General features: G+C 28.9%; 1 long non-coding RNA gene across 1 annotated transcript in view; it reads right to left on the reverse strand.

The window, feature by feature from the left end:
• Positions 1 to 22,841, reverse strand: part of LOC139425162 (uncharacterized) — a 76,468-nt gene that overhangs the window by 36,710 nt on the left and 16,917 nt on the right. The window contains exon 2 of the long non-coding RNA XR_011636439.1: positions 4,222 to 4,484. This is a non-coding gene — a long non-coding RNA (uncharacterized lncRNA). The remainder of the gene's footprint in view (positions 1 to 4,221; positions 4,485 to 22,841) is intronic.

A 22,841-nucleotide genomic window follows, 5' to 3' on the forward strand; every position in this document is an offset into this window, starting at 1 on the left:
ATATAATTTTATATATATATATAATTTTCTTTTTAAGAACTGACACGGTACGGTAATTTTACAAGAATTTTTTACCCTTATATACATAATTTGTGAATTCTAAATACTACGATTAATATATAGTATCATAATGTGTAGTACTATTATATATAGTATTATAAAAAAATAAAAAAAAGGGAACTAAAACGATCAGTTTCTCTTCAAATACAACAGCTGAATTACTGATGAATATTTTAGGGGAATAAATAAGGGAGAAAATGTACCTGGCGCGTGCAGGCTCCGAATGATGCAGGTAGCGATTACTTTTTGATGGGAGTCAAACCTTGGTATGGGGGAGGGGGAAGACCTCTCTGACATATGGCAATCGGAAAGTATCTTTATCCAGGGGGGTCGGAGTTCAGAGGATGGAAGAACGGAAATGGAGTCTAACATTTGTTTGAAATGAGCACAAAGATACTGCTCCAGGTATAGACGATTTTATAAATTTCTTTTTACCCTTGTGGTAAAAGAAGAGAAGACGATTTTTGATAACTTCCTCTTCTCCATGTTTCGAAAGCGGAAGAGTTGGGATGATTTCCCTTTCAACGTTTTGGAGCTAAACATACATTTGTAAAAATCTCTACTTTATTGTTTTAGTGCTATTACAAATAAATACATAGACATTAAATGTTACTTATGAATGTAATAATATTTATTTTAATGAATGCATTATAAATGTAGAAGTTGTGAATGCGACCGTTCGCTGTGTATTGAACAATATTTAAAGACACTCATCCCTGAATTAAAAGAATTTTAAAGTTTGAGGCATGATGATACTTTGTTTTTACTTTTAATATTGAGTATATTTCACGAGATAGCATTAAAATACAATTCAATAATAAACTAGATTATTCATTTATAAAATATTATATTCAAAACATTATATTATTGTAATCTTGACCAGACTAGGGTGTGGCAGAACAAAACCCCACGATGGCAACCCAATATCTGGGCTATCCTCGTAGGAACAATATTTTGTGAGGACAATCCATAACGCGGAATATTTTCAATGGAACAAAATCCCGTGACTATAAGCATGCGGAGTGTGCTTGGAGCGAAAAAAAAAATCCCGCGTAAACAAACTATCACGTGAACTTAAATAAATAATCCCAAAAAACTGAAGCGGTAATATTATTCGATTAAAAACTACATTCACTTCAAAAATATTTAAAATGGAATTTCTCAGCCACTGTGATTTTTCTTGCTTTGATTTTCATCCTTTTCTCCCTCTCGACTACTGCGGTTTTTCTAGTTTTGCTTCTCACCTTTATTTTTCCATTTTTCGCAGGCAACTTTACGTTTTAAATTTCAAATCACTTTTGTTTCTTCTCATTAACGTTTGGCAAGTCTTGGCACCTATTTTTGGAGAGCTTGAAACATATCGACTGTTATCTCCATTTTGAAGACTTTTGAAGAGAGTTTTCAGTAATGTAATATCACGTAGATTGCTCTAGTAGGAACAAAATGTCTCGAAGACTAACCATCATGCGGGCTTTTCTCGAAGGGACCAAACCTCACAGTGTCACGTGATCACAGCTATCATGTGAACTATTTTTAAAGAAACGAAATCTCGCAAAGACTAACCATCACGAAGTCCTTTAACAGCATTAAAAGATGCCTAATACTGATAAAAGGAATGAAGTCTCGCTGAGGCAAACTTTTACATCACGTGGTTTCCAAAAAAACAAATACTCACGTGAGCAAAGTAAAATTAAAAAAAATTTGTTTATTAGCCTTTCGTACAAATTTCATTTCTGTGAGGACTTGGCCCCAATTTTTTTTTCTCTTCTTTTTTTGAGCAAAATCGAATTTAAAGTCTTACATTACCTGAATTACAGAAAAAAGAAAAAAATCTCCGACAAAACAAATGAAGACGTTTTAATTAGACGTTAATTGTACTTCTACATCTACCGTGCCAAACAGCGTTAAAAGGCTTTACAATGAATCAGTATCAGCAGCACCAGATCAGAGCCACGGGCAGGCGGAGATTTAATCTACGGCGTCCACTTGTCACGGTTAATAGCTGACTGATATGCACTGCGCAATAAAATGTCTAATATCAGATAAGGAAGAAAATGATCACTTATATCTTTCTTTTTATTTCGCACGGGTCTTGCGTCATACTTTCTTACAGAGATTGCCTGATAATAAACATTTGGTAATAAAAAAAAATTGAAAGCAAAACGGAATAGAAAAAAAAAGGAGGACGACGTGATTTATGCAACTTCACCATTTTAGAAAAGTCGCGTGACTTAGCCGATTAATGTAGGTGTTTTTTGGCCCCGTTTTAAAATGCGTTAAAACGCAATCAATTTAAAACTTTAGTGAGCTTCATCGCCAGTTTTAAATGCTTTATTTTATTGCCTTCATTGCATCAGTGTAAAGGAATGTCTAGTAACAAAAGACTAGCAAAATTTAAATGATTTTTGATTCCGTGAAAGTGTTGAAATTTTCATGCAGACATCTCCAACTGGATACTTGCAAGTGACGTCATCCTAAGTAAATCATGGCATTTGTCGATCCAGAAGCCAATCAGGTTCGACTCATACGTGTGACGCCGTTCACAGGTATCCGATTATATCTGACTTAAATAATATAGCTAAGAATAATTACTTCACTTCTTCTAGATTTGCAAGTACCTAATTTGGATACAGAACAGAGGGCCAATTCTACCTATTACAAAAAGCTGTTATCATAACTTTTATGTTCATGAAAGTCCTTCCTGTCTTACATTTATTAGACTCAATGCTTTGTATCTAAATATAAATAAAAATGGGCTGAAAAACCATTCACATAAGGCCTATTGCTATTTCTTTCCCTGTCCTACATCTTTCCCTATTATATTTTCCATATATAATATTATACTACTTTTCTAATTGGTTCCTTGCAACTAATCACATGATTGTTCACGGCGTGTAAAAGTTACAGCTTATAGGCTTGGGTTTAGCTTGGGAATCAATTTCGGATCAGATTTCGCTAAGAACATACAAGTGACGTCACGCGTGTATGTTGAACCTGATTTGCTGACCCACGCGTGACGTCGCTAGCAAGTATCCCATTCCTTCGCGATATTATTCTTGTTATTCCCCTAGAATCTGTTTATTTAGATTTTATTTGGTCGAGAATTGGTTGCATGCGTAGTCAACCTTATCTACTTGACTAAGCAATTAGCAGTTAAAATATATTTTAATGCAATAAAGCATTATGGCATGTTTTCTACACATGAAAATTTTTCACACTAGATTTGTCAGTTTTTGTAAATTGAGATTTCATTTAATCACGGTCTTTGCGTCTCGTGCACTGTTATGATTAACAAATTTATAATTCATGAGCATGGTCAAAAATATATTGAGTGACATTTTATGAATTTGAGAATACAAATTTTTGGAATTCTTTGAACATTTCAGAATGCATGTATTTGCTTTTAAACAACAGGAAACTGTTTGAAAAACAACACTCCCTCTCCATAAAATAAAATAAAAAAGCAATAGAAGTTCATTGGCATACTAGGCAGAATAAAAAAATTGCACTACACAATGGGGTTCGCAAATGACCATTTTTTGTTTTGAAGCTTTTAGAATTCTTGTCGAAATTGAAGCCAGCAAACTAAAACAGGAGTCGAATATTAATATTTAGAATCACTACTAAGGAAAATAGGATAACTAAAAATTATGGATGAAAAATATAAAAACTGTAAAACGATGAACAAAAAATAATTACAACCCAAAAATATGCAAGAAATTTTAATCTTTTTTTTTTTTAATATTTTCATCCAAGAATCATTTTACATGCTGTATTGCGTTGCTAGAAGATATAGAGACGAGTTGTAAGGGTGATTATTACATAGAAGCACATCCATTTCTCCAAGCTTTATCAGGCACTCAATCTGGTTTTAGTGTTTTTCATTTCACCTTTTTTAATAGTGATTTGTCAGTTTTGATTAAGCTTTTTTCCCCTGGCTTGTATATTAATTTATGATTTCTGATCAAAATTATATTATGATATCCCTTTAATAAGGATTCGAAAAACATATATGTATTTACAGCTGACAATAATCTATTTTTTAACGTAAAATGTAGAGTACTAACTTCAGAATTTTTCTAAACATGATATTTTGTAAAGTTCCTCAAACGACATGGGCACTAATTTATCAATAAATTCAGTAATTAAAAAATAACTTACTTTTTTTCTTCGATTCTTGATCTACAGCTTGTTGGGGGTGCCCAAGGTGCCCCAAGTCCATCATGGCCATGTGACTTCCGGCCATGGATAGGGCACCATACATGTCATCCTGCATCATCATCATTGTAAAGCTGTTATGTAAAACCAGACTTCTTTATTTTTTTAAATTCTTTGTGCCAGCTTACAATATTAATTTATCCTAATTTTAACAGGTTGATAAAATCTAGTTAAAGTTTCTTCCTTCATCAAAGCGAATCTTAATCCTAAAATAAGAGAAAACACATTATAAAATAAATAAATATTTAATATAAATTTAAAATTTAAGTTAATTTATACTAAATGTCCTCTTCAGTGATAAATAGTAAAGCAAATCAATAAACAAGGAAATAAAACATTTGAAACATTGGCACTTGAAAAAAAAACATTTGTTTTACTAAACATGTTCTCATACAAAGCTCCTGAAAAAACACTTTTAAAAATTATTGCATATTATTTTATACTAGCTGAATACCCGTCCTTTGTTCGGGTGGAAAAAAAAGTAAATAATTAATAAATCAGTGCTAAACAAAGCTACGAAATGCAGAAAAAAAATTGAAAGACATGCACCAGAAAAAATATGAAAGCTACATTTAAACTTGCGTAACTTATTATCATTTTTTCATCATTTACGTTATTAGATTAAGGACAACAAGTTTCTAGTAGTTCATCGCATCAAAATAAAGTACTCAGTATCATTTAACATAATGCTGTTGCCAACTAACCCCCATTTGCATTACATAGGGAGGAAAACCTCGAGAATCTTCCATGGTTAGCTCGATGGCAAGGGGATTCAAACCAATGACTCGCTACCACTGATGATATTTTGCGTCAGCACTGTGGTCGGTGCGAATCGGGAGCAGAAATAGCATCGACATCAAGTCTTTATATATTTTTCTGTTGTTTAACTTGAAATAATGGTTTGTTAGCATCGAAACAATGGCAGTCAATGAAAAAAATCCTATTTTTCAAATGTTTCTCCCGAACGATGTAATTGAAATTTTCGAACGATTTTTAGAATTGTGGCTAAAATTACCTCTTTCGCCTACTGTTCACGTTTCAGGGCGATTGTGATTTTGGAGTTATAAGAGTAACATACAGACAGTCAAACTCTTCATTTTGTGGTTAAAGATATTAGTTTTCCATTAACAATATAATGTAAAAATGAAAATCAAAAGAAAAAGAAAAAAAAAGTAGTTGCCTAATTTTTCCGTCCAAGTTTCACACTTATCTCTTGAAAAATCACGAAATTTTTCTCCCCATTATTTTCCTTCAAGCTTCATTAGATTTCGTTAATTAAAAACATAATGCGTTTAAATTATGTCACTTTTAAAACTTTTATTTTGTTTAGCTTAATGGGCTTAAGGAGTTAGTAAAAAGTAAAGTTACCAGAAAACTGTTACGGAATGAATGTTTTCAATTATAATGTGCAATGTTTTAATAATTAAAAAAAAAATAATAATAAGTAACTCCACTAATTACAATTTTTGTTTGTTTGTTTTACCAATCCACAGCACATATTTGTGAGGAACAACGTTTTGAAAGTAAAATATTTGGTATTTGGAGAAAAATAGAAAAAAAGCTTAATTATGTGTTTTAACTGCAATTCAAAGAAATATACTAACGAGGAAAAAAATGTAAGAATTATTTCATTTAGTTTATTATATTATTTAATTCAATTTATTTTGCTAAGGCATTGCGCCTACCTACATCCGTTAGGGTACTACCGTTTACCTGTGCAAGGAAATAGTAAGCCCCTTCCTCTTGGGTGTTGATATTATCAACATTATAAACTTATATAAAGCAATTTCAATACAAACAATATTATAAACTTATATAAAGCGAGTAAGCAATATTATTTAATTCATTACTATAGGGCATTAGCCGGAGATTAATCTCCGTATCCGAAGCACGCGTGGTAGAGCCTAACTCAAATCATTGTTGATCTTATAGGATGCCGGACGCTCCCTATATGGTTCTTCATCTCCCCCCCCCCAGTAATTTAAATTTTAAACTGAAAACAATTAAAACCTGATGAAAAAAAACTTTACAAAAATTGCAAACAAATTAAAACATGTAATATTAATAAGTTGATTCTAAGTAATATTTTAAAAGTAAATACCATTGCAAGTAATTGCTCAATTAACTTCAATACTGTCATCTGACAAAATATTTTAGCTTCAATCAGAAGTATTCGTAAGTACACCAAGGTATTCGTTTTCATTTAAACGTCTTGACTTTTCAACGTTTCTTCGCAGCGCCTTCCGCTGTCGCGTATTGATAGCACTACGATTATTTTCCAGTTAATTTTGTGCAGCTAAATCATGCTCAGTTCTATGCCGCTGTTGATATCGCCTAAGATATTCACGGCGATCCACTTTTTATAAAAGATATAAGTATAAAGTAAACTCTGTTCAATATATTTTGATAATTTGGAATGTAAATACTTTTTTGAGAGAGTGTTGATTCGTGCTTCCAATAACTCTACCCGATTTATCAAAGCTATTAAAATATATTGGAATTCTAAAATAAATAACTGCGTTCTATCAAAACAAACATTTTATTATAAAACTTTAGAACAACTATCTTTTTACATTGCCACTCAAAATTATTAATAAACACTGGATAATATTGCGTTAATGACACTTTTATCTAATGACGTCATAAACAATCGTTTGCATAAAGTTTAGTTCATAATAATCATATATAATCGTTTGCATAAATAATCGTTCGGTCTTTTTATAGCTTTACGTAACAAGTGTGAGAATTGTTTTTTTTTTATTTTTTTATTTATTTATTTATTTTTGGAATGGCGATGTTATAATTTTGTTGGTGAGTTAATAAATCTTCCCTTTTATAAACGTAATAGTAGAGTTTTCTTAATTATTTGATTCGAAGTCCTCTGAGTTTTATTTGAGGTCAGTTTGAATTTTGTATTTTTTGACAGCATTATTAAAAATTATTACCTTTTCACGTACACACGTTCTCAATTTTGATTGGCCAAGAGCCCGCGCTCTGCTGTCTTGTTACCAGACTTTTTTCTTTCTTTACTTTTATAACCTACGTTGAACAGCCGACTCAACAGTTTACGATTATCACTGTTTAACTCCGTAACCCTGCAAATCTAAACCCTATCTAGAAGCCATGAAAACTGCTGGAACAAGCATTGGGACAAATTAGCTTCGTGAGCGACTTTTTGATGAAAGGAGTATGTATTTCCGTTACATGGAGAGGAAAACCACGAAAACATACCACAGTTACCCCGATGGCAAGAAGACTCTAACTCATGATCCGTCTATCACCAAAGATATTTTACGTCAGTAATGTATTTGGTGCAAGTTGGAAGTAGAACTTGTGCCAATCGGCCACCGCTGGAATTCGAACTTGAGTATATCCTGAGCCTCCATGGCTCCTGTCTGAATGTTTTACATCCGTCGTTGAACAACAGACTCAACCCCGTAGCCTTGTAACTTTGAACCAATCCAGAAGACAAGGAAATTCCCGGATCTGTACCCCCAGAAGTATTAATTTGTTATGGGAACATGGAGAACTTTGAGACTGGACAGATTTAACGTGCATCAGTCACCATTTGACTGCACGGGGACTTTTCGGCACGCTGGGATCGAACCCGTGAACTCCTGACCATGGGCCCAGCGCCCTAATTTGTGGTATTGTTATCTTCGGAAAGCATCATAATTTTCTAGATTATGCTTAGAAAATGTTCTTTTCGCCAAAAACTAGAAAAAAATGACGTGTGAAAAAAATGGGTGAATTAATTTTAGTTTATAACCATAAAAATAATTTCAATAACTTCTAGTTATCTTAACTAGATTAAGAATAGAAAAAGAAATTAAAAGTCCCTTTTATCTTTCCCCGACATAAAACACATAAGCTCGAGTTAAGAAGAAAAAAATTACCGAGAATTTCACTTTTACTCTATTCGTATTCCATTAAACGATTTCCGGTATATCTCAACACTCATAGATAACGCAAAAAACTCGTCTAGGATTCAAAGCAGGGGAAAATAAAATAAAAAAAACGATAATACCGACAAAAATATCAATTTTTTGCTTATTTATTTGTTTGATTTCTCTTTCCTTTCTCAAGGAAAAGTTGCTGGCATATTTGTTCTGCTCCGCCGAACGCTAATGCCCGATCTTCAAATCCCAAATTTCGTGAAGGCCACCCCGGCCGATAACTATCTATTCTCAATTACTCTATAACAACGACCTTACCACTTGTCTTGTAGATTTCTGTTTGCAAGGTCAAGTTTTTGGCCACTTCTAGAGGGGGCGGTAGTTTTTCCACATCGTTCACTTTTTTTTTCGTGCAAGTGAAGATGGTAAGATGTAAATCACGACACTTCCGCCAAGCCTTGTGAGATTAATTATGTTTTAAATGTAGTTGAATTTTTTGATTAAAAAAGGCACATTAATTTCTCTCTCAATGTGCAACCTTATATCTTTTTCATAATTACCAACACAAATACAGACTGTTTAGCGTATAAGAGTAAGTTTGCAGATAATTATTATATTGTTCAAGTGTGCTGTTAACTTGAAATATTTCACGAACGATCTCATGCAAAAAAGGGTAATTGTGGAATACAAAAAGGTTTAATTTGTAAACTGGAGATTGTTCTTTTGGCGGAACTTAGCAATACATTTATTAAGATGTTTAAAATGGTTTAAACCACATAGGCAAAACATCAAACCGAGCATTCAGAGGAGTTTACCTTGCATCGGTCCAAACTTTCAAAAACTTACAATCTTACATCGGTCTAAGCATACGAAAGGGTTTAACTTACATCGGTCCAAATGTTGAGAAGAGTCTGCCTCACATCGGCCTAGACACTCAAACGGGTCTAACTTACATTGGTTAAAATATTCAAAAGGGTTTAGTTCCCGTCCATCTGAATTTAAAAAAATCGATGCCATTACAAGCAATCACCAATAGGTGTGCAAACATCCAAAAGTTTTCAACTCAAATCAATCGGAGCATTCATAAAAGTCTAACCAATATCGATCCAAGCATTCAAATGGGTCTTCCTCACATCTCTCCAAAGATTTAAACGGTTCAATTCATATCAAATTAAACATTTAAAAGAGTCGATCTCACATCGATCTAAGCATTTAAAAACTTTAAAACTAACATTGGTCAAAGCATTTGAAAGGGTTCAACTTACATTGGCGTAAACAATCAGAAAAATCTACCTCACATCGGTCGAGGCATTCAAAGGGGTTTAACTTACATTGGTCAAAATATTAAAAAAGGGCATCTGCATTTTAGAAATCGATGTCATTACAAGGAGTTTGCCAAACCATAGAGTCATTCCACGTTATGTATGAGGATACAAAACTCCTGTGCTTCAAATGTAGCAAACACATTTGGAATTCGCTAACAGTTTATGGAAAATGATGAACTCTTATTTGTTTTATTTATTCAATTTTTTTTTAATGTATGACGGACATATCTGATATATCAGCAAATTAGAATTCTATAAACTATTTTGTAAAGTATTAAAATGGAAACTACGAGTATATTAACGTAAGTTTTGATTTTTGTTAATTTTTTTGAATATTTTTAAATCAAACTGAAACTAGAGTAAAAATTTATGTATTTTAATTTGTATTTATTTCCAATGTAATTTAGTGAAATTTCGTAGAGGAAATCGAACATTGGTCTAATACTCCATATGAATCTCTGTTGTTCAGGAAGAATTCATCAGCTTGAATACATCTAAAATATTTTTACATTAAACCATTACTGGTGTAAAAGTTTATGCAAGTTTTTAATTTGTATTAATTTCCAATGTAATTTATTAAAATTTCTGTGAGGTAATCGAACATAGGTCTAATAATCCATATGAATATCCGTCGCTCAGGAAGAATTGGTCTGCTTGAATTCATATAAATATTTTTCCATTAAACCAATACGGGTCTAAAAGTTTACTCAAGTTTTTTGTGTATTAATTTCCAATGCAAGTTATTATTTTTTCCAGGTTATTATTTTATGAGGAAATCGAGCATCGGCCTGATGCTCCATGGGAATCTGCGATGAACAGGAAGAAATCATCAGCTTGCATAGGTCTTAAATATTTTTACATTGAACCAAAACTTGAGTAAAGGCTTGCCCAGGTTTCAATTTGCGATTATTTCCTAGGTAGTTTTTAAGATAATTTCGTTGGATCTGAACTTTTCAGAAAGAACTATAGTAAATATTTTATACCAAAATAATATTGAAGAAAAAATTTACGAAAGTTTTAATTAGTACTTATTTGCAATGTAATTTATTAAAAAAAATTTACAAAATTAATCCAACTACAAATTAATTATTTCGTTGTCATTAATTATTTCCAAAATTAATTTCGTTGAATCTGAACTTCTCAGAAAGAACTCATCACGCTTATCTCGATTAAAATAAAGTGAATATTTTCATACCAAAATAATAGTGAAGTAAAAATTTACGCGAGTTTTAATTTGTACTTATTTGCAATGTAATTTATAAAAAAATATTTTACAAAATTAATCCAACTATAAATTAATTATTTCGTTGTTATTAAGTAATTCCAAAATTTATTTGGTTGGATCTGAACTTTTCAGAAAGAACTCATCACGCTTATCTCGATCAAAATAAAGTGAACATTTTTATACCAAAATAATATTGACGTAAAAATTTATGCAAGTTTTAATTTGTACTTATTTGCAATGTAATTCATAAAGAAAGAAATTTGCAAAATTAATCCAACTACAAATTAATTATTTCGTTGCTATTAATTATTTCCAAAATTAATTTGGTTGGATCTGAACTTTTCAGAAAGAACTCATCACGCTTATCTCGATCAAAATAAAGTGAATATTTTTGTACCAAAATAATATTGAAGTAAATATTTACGCAAGTTTTAATTTGTACTTATTTGCAATGTAATTTTTATTAAAAAAAGATTACAAAATTAATCCAAACTACAACGAACTGCAATATTAAGATAAAATAAAAGAAGAAAGAAGAAAAAAAATCATGACAACAATAACCAAGTAGTTACTCATCTACCAACAGAAGTTGAAACACTTTTTTTCTTTTTTCCCACGCGCAGTCATTAGACCGAAATTACTATAAAAAACGAGCGAGAGGAAATCGAACAATTTGAGTGAATGTTGGGGGTGGAGCGGGATGAACAGAGCATCTTAGGATCTTCGAAAAGCTGTCAAACGAAAATGCAAAGAAGTTTGAAGTAGGGATAATACAAAAGAATAAAATACTCTTAACAACGAAGACACAGCCAGGGTAAACTTGGGTAGCAAACCTCGCTCTTGTTCAAACACGGATTTCCTTTCAATATAAAAACGTTGCCATTTGGCTTCTCTAAGTACATCGGTTTTATTTGTCATTAGGGATTTGTTATTTTACTTCATTTATTTTTTTGTATCCAGTTTTTTAGATTGAGTCCCGCTGAGAACTCTCCCCTCTAATACCAGATAAACTCTGCGTAGATTGGCGAAACGTTGGCGACATTGGATAAGATGTTTAAGTTCTTTTCTTAGTACACGATTACTATAAACTGAAAAAAAGAATAAGGAATAAACCATTAAAAAATATATCCTGACTTTTCATGGTAAAATAATTCATATATTATTAATGCTGATGAACTTATAAATACTAATTTAAAACTGAATGTACAAGTGAATATGGTTTTCCTATGATATCTTTATTATTGTAATTTTAAATAGATTATGGAATAAACCATTAAAAAATATATCCTGAATTTTCATGGTTAAATAATTCATATATTATTAATACTTATATACTAATAAATATTAATTTAAACTTGAACGTACAAATGAATATGGTATTGCTTTGATATGTCGATTATTGCAATCTTAAATAGATTAAGGAATAAACCATTAAAAAATATATCCTGACTTTTCATGGTAAAATAATTCATATATTATTAATGCTGATGTACTTATAAATATTAATTTAAAACTGAATGTACAAGTGAATATGGTTTTCCTATGATATCTTGATTATTGTAATTTTAAATAGATTATGGAATAAACCATTAAAAAATATATCCTGACTTTTCATGGTCAAATAATTCATATATTATTAATACTGGTATACTAATAAATATTAATTTAAACTTGAATGTACAAATGAATATGGTATTGCTTTGATATGTCGATTATTGTAATCTTAAATAGATTAAGGAATAAACCATCAAGAAATAAATCCTGATTTTCCATGGTAAAATGATTCATATATTATTAATACTGATATACTAATAAATATTGATTTAAATTTGAATGTGCAAGTGAATATGGTTTTCCTTTGCTATCTTGATTATTATAATTTTAAATAGATTATGGAATAAACCATTAAAAAATATATCCTGAATTTTCATGATAAAATATTTCATGTATTATTAATACCGACATACTAATAAATATTAATTTAAAACTGAATGTACAAGTGAATGGGGTTTTCCTTTGATATCTTGATTATTGTAATTTTAAATAGATTATGGAATAAGCCATTAAAAATATATTCCGTCTTTAAAGGGTAAAATAATTCATATATAACTATTACTAATACAATGATATACTAATAAATACTAGTTTATAATTGGAAGTATAAAACTAATGAATACGACATTCCATTAGTATATCGAGATTCATTATAATGAGACATTTAGACCCAAAGTGGGTCAGTTCCAAAAATATAGATACGATATTCCTTCGATATATCAATGATTGTAACCTAAAATACATTAAGGGGGGAAAAAACTATTAAAAAATATATCCTGACTTTCCATGGTAGAATAATTCATATATTACAAACACTAATACTGAAATACTTAAAAAAAACTATTAACTGAAAGCAAAAGACAAATGAATATGTCATTCTCTCGCTATATCGAACTTCATTATAATGACACGTTTAGATCCGAAGTGGGTCAATTTCATGAAAATACGATATTCATGGAGCTACCTTTATAGATACGATATTCCTTCGATATATCGAAAATTGTAACCGATAACAGATTGAGGAATAAATTATTTAAAACTTTATTCCGACTTTCCATGATAAAATAATTCATATATTTGTAATATTAATTACACTAATAAATACTAAATTATAATTGAAAGTACCAGACAAATAAGCACAGCGTTTTCTCCCTCTATCAAGCGTCATTATAATGAGACCTTCAGATCTAAGGTGGCTTAAGTCCAAAAATTATAGTTCTGGGATAATCAAGATTCAAATGTACACTACTGCTTGTTGAATCCTATAGTTGTTGAATCCTATAGTTGTTGAATCCTATAGCTAGTTGAATCCTTGAGACCTTCAGATCTAAGGTGGCGTAAGTCCATAAATTATAGTTCTGGGATAATCAAGATTCAAATGTGCATCACTGCTAGTTGAATCCTATAGTAGGTTGAGACAACTTGGTTCACTTTGTTTTCAGAGGTACACTTCATTTTGCCTCTGAAATATGTTATACATAAGGCAAGAATGGAAGATGAACCAAAATTGATTACCTACATTGAAACCAAGATTGATTGAATTGTCCAATTAGGACCTAATTGGACAATGGACAAATAGAGATCTCACAAGATTTTTCGAAGTTCAAAAGTTCAAAAGATGAAGTCCAAAAATTTTACAATGCCTCTACCTGTAACTGGCTACGATTTCACCTCACCATCAATCCTTATGGGTCAATGCCCGGAATTACAATACATATTTTAATAAAGCATTATAATATTAGAAAGTACATAAATCAAAGATAGAAATATCTATTTATTAATAAAATTGCATGCTCCTATTAAACTAATCCCAGGTTTATTTAAAATTTCTGTTTATGATTGTATAACATGTTTGAATGGCATTCAGAGTTACATAAAATATTTACTGCATTGCATAACCAGAGTTGAAGTGCTTCTTCAAACGGTAAAAAAAAACAACTTTGTTCTTCCAAGTCAATGTTAACATTTTATTTTATATTTTAATTTTTAGAAATGTAGATATCAGATGCTGGTCTGTCATCAGATTTCGATGAGAAAATTCATCTCGAATAATAGATTAATTAACGAGATTAATAAGATAGTATTGGGTAAGAAAAAACCAACATAGAAAATGATTCTAAAACAGTTTTAATATTTACTATAAATGTGGTGAAAAATTGTTTTTTCCAGTGTTAGTCAGTTACAGATAAGAATTTTCCGTTATTTAAATTGGGGCAAAAGATACATTTTATGAACGTAGTACTTCTGAATTCACATTTAATAAAATATTTTATTTTTCTCATCGAACATGCATTGTTTGATTTACTAAGACGCTTAAATACAGAGGTATCTTCCAAAGAAATAAAAATTAATTTCTGTTTATTAATACTGCAGCTTCTTAGTTATAATTGTTTAAAGAATTTCTACTTATAATTATAAGTATGCGATTCCTTATTTGGTTTCTAAAGTCCCATGCTAAAGGTACCTCTTAAATTAAATTTTTAATATAAATTTCTAACATAGTAGATCCGTAACGATGAATTGTGCATCAGTAGATGGAATTGCCCTTTCGCCTTTTTAATAAACTCATTATATTATCATTCCAAAAAAGGAACTTGAATATATATATATAATTATATATATTTATATATATCTTAATCTAAAGAAGATTTTTTTAAACCNTAGACTGTATATATATATATATATACTTTTCTTTAGTGAATAATATGCATGTAATAAATCAGTTTCCTACTTTTAAATGCTCAATTAACACTGTTTTTCGAGGCTCTATCACCAAGGAAGAGGAAAAAGCCATAGTTTAAGTACATTACACTTGAAACAATGCTCTGATTTTAAACATTACATATAATCTTGCCATGAAAAATTATCTTGGCTTTAGAACAAATGAATAATTTAAAAATTTAAAAAGTTATTAAACTTTTTAAAAATCGCCAATTTTGCGTTATTTCCCCACCTAGATGAAAATTATTAAAATCATCGTCGTATTGTCAGTTTTTGCAAATTTTCATTTTCATGATCCCAGGTAATGCAACGTTGGAGTAAGTTTTTAAATATTAAAAAATTAGACCACAAGTGCTTTTCATTTTCACAAAACTGTTGCTTTTCACCATACTGATGTTTTGCACCGTTTTCAAAATAAGCGTAGACAGCGCTGGCTTTAGATAGTCTAAACTTGACCTAACAATCATGAGTAACAGTTGCAAACTCACAACAGTTGTACTATAATAACATATTATTAGCGAAACAGCATCATTTCATATTACGACGGAGCCTTCGAAAAACAACCTTAAGTTAGGACATAAAGATTTGGTTAGAAAATTAAGAAGAAAAAAAATGGAAAAATATGTCTTCTTTAATTTTTGTTATTTCAGCTTAACAATTTATAATATCCTTTTTATAGCTTAAGACGATTTCACTCACAATGTTTTTAAAGCGTGCATGAATAATAAGGGTAATAAATTATTCACAAAAATGAAACAGATCAAAAGTCATCAATAAAATTTTATATGTATAGAATGTTGTAAGATTTGTATAATGTGAAATTGTATTTTAATTTTTTTTCAAATTAAAATTGAGGAGTATTTCATATTGAAATTGGGCGGAAGAACTCATCTCAATGAACGATGAAATTCCATCCAACAAATTAGAATGAAAAAAAAATCGTAATTCTTTCTTCCTTCGTCGTTAGACTTCCATTATGAGAATCCAACACACTAAGTCTTTTTTAAAAACACAAATGAAAAATCAAAAACTTTCAGCGATCGCCAAATGGCGCCAACACGCAGACGTGAGAAAAATCAATCTGTTTATTAGCAATAATTGCTTGTTTGTAATGAGCTAAGGTTAGAGCCTTTCATGTTTACTCTAGGTTGTCGACATCTACAATTCTATTAACTACCCTACACCCACCCTCACTCCCCTCCATCGCAAACACATTCATTCATCTGATTTTTTCGCGCGAGCCTACAGGAAATATGAGTATTTTTTTTCCTCTCTTATTCCAACAAATCCATTTGAGGGAATTAAGATGAGCAAAACGTAAGAGGGTGCTCAGATTTTACTCGGGTGGACTTGTCAGACGTTTTTCATTCATTTTGTTTTTGTTCGTAAAAGTTTTTGCTCAACTACTTAAAGGAATTTACATTGAAATTATTTCTTACTTTGCGTCAGATTGTGGACTTAAAGCAATTTTGTGTTTTTAGAGATTCTAAAACAGGAAGGTGTGTTAAAATGACGTAAAATTTTACTGTTTTCCGGAGTTTGATGCAACATAAAATGGGCGTTTTTTTTGGCCTTTTGACTTCCATGTAGTTTTTTCCCCATAGTTAATTTTATCATTATAATTTTTTTTCTATTTCAACCCTTTCAGTACAACTTTTTTTTTCTAATTGAACAAAACAAATTTCATACTCCTGTATCTAACAGAAATTTAGGGGGGAGAGGACCAATTATATATGTTTATAAATATAATTTTTTTTATCCATGCTATATATTGTAATTCATATAATAACAAAATATTTTATACATTTTTGTTGCTATAACGCAATTTAGTTATTATACTACATTGATTATGAATTTAATTTTCCATACTAATTATGAATTTTCCGTTCATAATTAGTTGTTAGAAATATCAGAAAATCATTATTTTATTCATTCCTAATCATGCAATTTCATTTATAGATAAGAACTGCATTTTGTATGATACATTGTACAACCACAATCCGGTATTCAAACATGCACACACATTCTTTGTTATATTATATGCACAGATTATATATTTATATTGTATATTTATAATATAAGTAAATGGTTGATGAAAATTGACAATTAATTATTCCTAGTTACCAATTTTTATTTATAAATAAGGACTCGATCATGTATGATACATTTCGCGATAATGGAAGATTTTTTATATGTTTTTGCATTATTGACAACATAATTGATGTATTGTGCGTATTGCCGATGCAATATAATCACTGAATTATGCTGATTCCAGAATTAATTTTTAATATTTAAATTGTATTTATAAATCCAGTATCAGAAAACTGCAACTCACTTTTCCTTATGTTTAAGTACAGGAATGAATTCATATTTTTAGTATGAGACATGCTGCCATTGACTTTTAAATTTTACTCAATTCTCTATTGAATAATTAAAAGTTTAGCGATGACATAATAATTTTTATAGGAAATATACTGACATTAAAATCAAAAAACTAACGTAACTTATTGTAGAATAATTAAAAAAATTTAAATATTCATTAATATTTATTTGGAACACATGCTGATATTAAAATCAAAGGCTGACACAACTTTTTGTAGAATGATTAAAAGTTCAGAAATGCATTCATATTTATAGAAAATGTAATGATACTGACTTTTAACTTTTTACACAACTTACTAATAACTAAAAGTTAAGAAATACATGCGAATAAATGATATTGACTTTAGTTGGTAAACATCCCCCAAATTTATGTAGAGTTATTAAAGTGTTGGAAGTCATTCATATTTTTATATAAAAAATTCAAATAATGACTTCATATGTTACTCAACATTATCGATTGGTAAAAAGTTTTCTATTTATTATAAAAGGCCTGCTGAAATTAATATTCAAGTTTTACATTAAGAAAAGGTTATATAATAGCTAAAAGCAGGAAAACATGTTGGTATTTTAAAATCCAAGACTTATACAAATTATTGTTTAATTATTTAATATGTTTAAATACATTCATATTTTCCATAAAAAGTGCTGTCACTCCTTACAAAACGCATGCTAGAAAATAATTTGGTTTCCAAAAACTCCTTTTTTTGGTTTTAGTTTGTTTAATACCAAAAATTTTTAATTAAAAATGTTAAACTGATTTCGAAAATCCGCTATTTATTATAATCATTTGTTAAAAGAATTGAGTTTTTTTTCCATTTAATTTTTTTTTAACTCAATAAGATATGAAGCCACTTTGATTAAAACCAATTAATTTTCAGAAATGCTTGAAAGTTAAGTAAAATATGAAACAAAATTTGCCATTTTTCTTAAAGATAATGTGATTTAAAAGTTTTTCTATATTCTTCAAATTTAGAAGACGATTAATTTAATAGAGATTACTTTTATTATTGATAACTATTTACAATAAATCTGTTAATTCAATGACAGATTGAATTGGAAAATGCATTACTTTGCAAACATATTTATTTACTCCTTTTAAAATTAAACAAGCATTATTCATAATAAATGGAGAAAAAAAATTCTAGTTAATTACCGTACTGTATGGTAATGACTTTTCTGGTAAAAAAAAGAAGAAAAAAAAAACTACAAAATTTTGATAATAAATAAAATATACTGTATTCAAACCGAATTTGAAAATATACTGTATTCAAACCACTAATTTACTAATTTTTCAATTCAGATGAGAATGGTTTAAAAGAAATTCCGGTTTACAAATTATAGTTTTTACTATTACTGTAAAAATTACCGAGCTTCTTGGTGGTCCCATAGAGAGAGAAACAGGGTACATTTTACCCTAATCTGGTAGTTTTGACCATATTTTTTCTTTCAGAGTGTGAGTTTTTGTTTATAATTTTTTTTAAAAAAAAAAAACTCCTATGAGTGCATACTTGTCAAATTATGATAAAAATTGGAAAAACGATTTTTTGAAAACTGATTAATAGGAATAGATAGATAGAAAAAGACTTATGAAGAGCATAATTTATAAATAAGAAACAGATAATAGAATATATTTAAATAATATTCTTCCTGTAACAATTTTGGTCTTAATTCTTCAATAAAAGTTTTTTTTTTTAATTTTAACCATCTGCATGAGATTTCTACATTACTAATGCGTCATGGGAATTAAGTTTTATTTTATTTTATTGATTTGTTAAGGAGAACTACATTTTTCTGCGGAAGTATGCTAATTTAAATATAATTATGTGTTTCTAGAATTTTACAGAGAAGAATAACTTTTTTTTCCGCAACAAATAGTATAAAAATGAAAAAAAAATATTTGGAATGAAAAAAAAGTTCTAAGAAAAAAAAATTTTTTTCTCCTTCAAATAGTTATGAAGAAACGTGCTCTTCAGAAATACTTGAGGAAAAAATTTTTCAATTTTCTCACCAAAAGTCACTCAACCTGAGAGATATTATTTTGAACATGAGGTTTCCTGTTCCAAGAAAAATACTTAATCAGAAGAAAAATAAGAAAATGATTAAATAATAAAAGATAGATAAACACGACTAACTAACAACTTAGCAAACATAGCAAAATAATAAGCTTAGTATAATAAATTTAGAAACATAATAAACTTAGCAAGTTAAACGTATCTTGAACTTAAACACGATAAAAATTATTTTTCTAATTTAATTATCCATGTTTTGTTATTTTGCACACCAGAGATTTTCTGGTACAGGAAAAATTCTTACTCTGAAACAAATTTGTAAATAAAAGATACATTAAAGTAATAAATTTAACAGATTAAATATTATTTTAACTAACAGATTAAAGAAAATGTTACTTTAACTTACAAATTATACGTTACTTTAAGATTTAAATTTAAAAAAATAAATAAATAAAAGGTAGTTAATTGAGGTTATCATAATAAATTTTAGAAATCAAATACTTAGGCTAAAAGGCTGTAAAAATCAAAATTTTGAAATATTGTAAAATTTGTGTGATTCTGATAAAATTGGCAATGACGTGTGATAAAATTTGGTTAAAAGTTTTTATCATGATACCTTAGAGCAGGGTGTAAAAGCCATTTATGCAGTTAAATTTACCTTTCAGTTTCGTATTTTTACTAAATGTGCGGTAAAACGAACTACAATTTTGAAAACCAGACTTTCCGGTAAGCCATATGAATATTGCCAAATGAATAATTCAAATAACTTATATTTTGGTTATATTAACAAAAATTAATTTTTTCTTTAAACGAGAAATATTATTAGGATAAAGTACAGTAATTTTACTAGAATTTTTTCTCCAGGTGTAAAATTCGTCGTGTGACAAAATTATGATTTTTCCTACATCATTTCTTACGAAAAATGAAAATGGAAAATATATCTACTATTTGTCTTTAAAAAAAGAAACGGAAGATATTAAAAATGAATCTTCTTTTTAAAAGAAGAATAAAAGAAAAGAAAAGAAAAAGCATTTTGTTAAAATGCTTTTCCTTTTCTTAAATATCTTAACTAAACTTACTCTTAAACATTTAATGAGAAAAACAATCGAAATAACGATTTTACAAAAACTTTTCCATCATACACATAATATACTGCTTCCCCTCCGTGAATTACATATATAAGAAAAAAACTCAAACTGCTTCTGCCGGAAAAAAAAATCTCTCATAAGCTAAGAGACAAATTATCCGATGTCGCCAATGCACTTACATTAATTTGTGGTGTCCAGCTCTGAATTACACATTTTGAGAATCAGTGATCCGAGGAAGAACTGTTATTATCGCCTTCCGCCATATCTACTCACAGTGTGTCTGATGTCCTACTTTCAATGACATTTGCAAAAAAAAAANAAAAAAAAAAAAAAAAAAAAAAAAAAAAAAAAAAAAAAAAAAAAATGAATCGAAATGACTATGCAAACAAAGTTAGGAATAGTAAGAATAAGTTCATTCGGAGAATTCTTTATTAAATGCAAGGAAAAGAACTTTTATCCTCTTCTTTTTCAGTTTAATAAATAATAAAATATGCGCAATACAACCAAAATCTGGTAAAATTTATCGTGTTTCTGGGTCTATGCTATGCCGAAGCACTTTGGCAATGATTTTGGAAAAACTAAAAAAAATTTGTAACTTTATAATATGTGATAAAATTTGGCAAATAGTGAAATTTTGTAGTTTTGTTTTATCATTGTACCTTAGAACATGTTATAAAAAATATTTATTCAGTTAAATTTAACTTTCAATGTATTAATTTAATAATATTAATTAATTTAATAATCAATAATTTTGAAAACCAAAATTTTTGATAGATCGCTATCATATGAACGGAAAAATTACCAAGGGAATGGTTTAAATACCGTATATTTTGGTTTTTATCTCCAGAATTGTCTTTTTTCCTTTCTTTATTTTATACCAGAATTGTCACTATGTTACCAGAATTTTTTTTTTCTTCGTGTATTTATTAAATATTTTATACCTTATAAACATTCTCTCATTTTATTCTTTAAAAAATATAAATCATCTCATTTCAAAAACACTCTCTTATATTAATGTTCCTACATATTTTTTTTTCAAAAGTATTTCCGCATATTTATTTATTTATTTATTAAATATTCCCACATATTTTTGGTTCACCCATGTTCCCTTATACTTATTCTTTAACCCCCTCATATTTATGTTTAAAAATATCCCCTATTATTTAAACTTTAAAAATATTTCCCCATATTTATGTTTTCAAAATGCTCCCTCACATGTATATTTTATAAATGTTTCCTCAAATTTATGTTTTGAAAATACATCCTCATTTTTATGTTTTGAAATTACGCCCTCTTATTTAAGTTTTAAAATATTCCTCCATATTTACCTATGTTTTAAAAATACGTCTTCAAAATTATATATTGTTTATGCTAAAAAAAATATTAATTCACATTACTCATATTTAAAAAATATTATAAATGCTTAAAAAATATTAATTCATATAATTTACGCTTAATAAATTTTATTAAATATTGCTTCGATTTAAATAAATTATTATTTCATATTATTTATCTATTAATAATATTACTTCGTTTTTAAAGATCTCAAAGGTAGAATATTCTGAAACAAGTTGGCTTCTAGAAAAGTGGAAAATTTCTGGTTTAAAATGCACATCCTGTTTAGTTGCATGCATAAAACAATTTTTTTTTCAGTTGTGTAGTTAAATAAGATAATTTTCAGTAAGTTGTTGCTTCGTGAACTGCTTCACGCTTTTACTATCTTTTCTAAAGCCGATGTCCTTAAAGTCAGTAAAATGATTTTTAAAACCTTTTTCACTGAGTTCTCAATTTCTGTTTCACAAAATTTCCCCTCATATTTATTAATGTTGAATGTTACAATGTTAGTAAAAGTCTTTCCTAAACTAATAATTGAAAAGATTAGGATTAGAAATTTTGCTAGATCATTCCATAAGAGCGTTAAATTGTAGTCTGAATCAATACATCATACAAAGCAACTGTTAAAATAAGTAAATAATTGTTATAAATCGATCCTAAATGCCATCTTTTATTTGAATTTGTTGAAAAAATCTGTATGTTTTGTCATTCAGATATTAACTTATCACTGAAACTCGTGCATTTAAAAATGTGTTAATTTCTTTTTTAATTATTTATGTACAAGTTATATGTACAATGCTTAAAACTCATGAATTGCGATTGCAAAATAAATAAAAAGGAATAAGGAAGTATGTAGATTAAATATTTTGAATGATAAAAATATTTTCCCAAGTCATGCATGGGATAATGGACTACTTTATCCATATAAGATATCTGATGATAAATGCTTTCGAAAAACAAGCATGGAGATTTTTTTACATTACAGAGATTTCAAATTGTTCAATATTTTGAGAAATAATTATATATAT

The sequence above is a fragment of the Parasteatoda tepidariorum genome, chromosome 3 (genome assembly GCF_043381705.1).
Source record: "Parasteatoda tepidariorum isolate YZ-2023 chromosome 3, CAS_Ptep_4.0, whole genome shotgun sequence".
Lineage (NCBI taxonomy): Eukaryota > Metazoa > Arthropoda > Arachnida > Araneae > Theridiidae > Parasteatoda > Parasteatoda tepidariorum.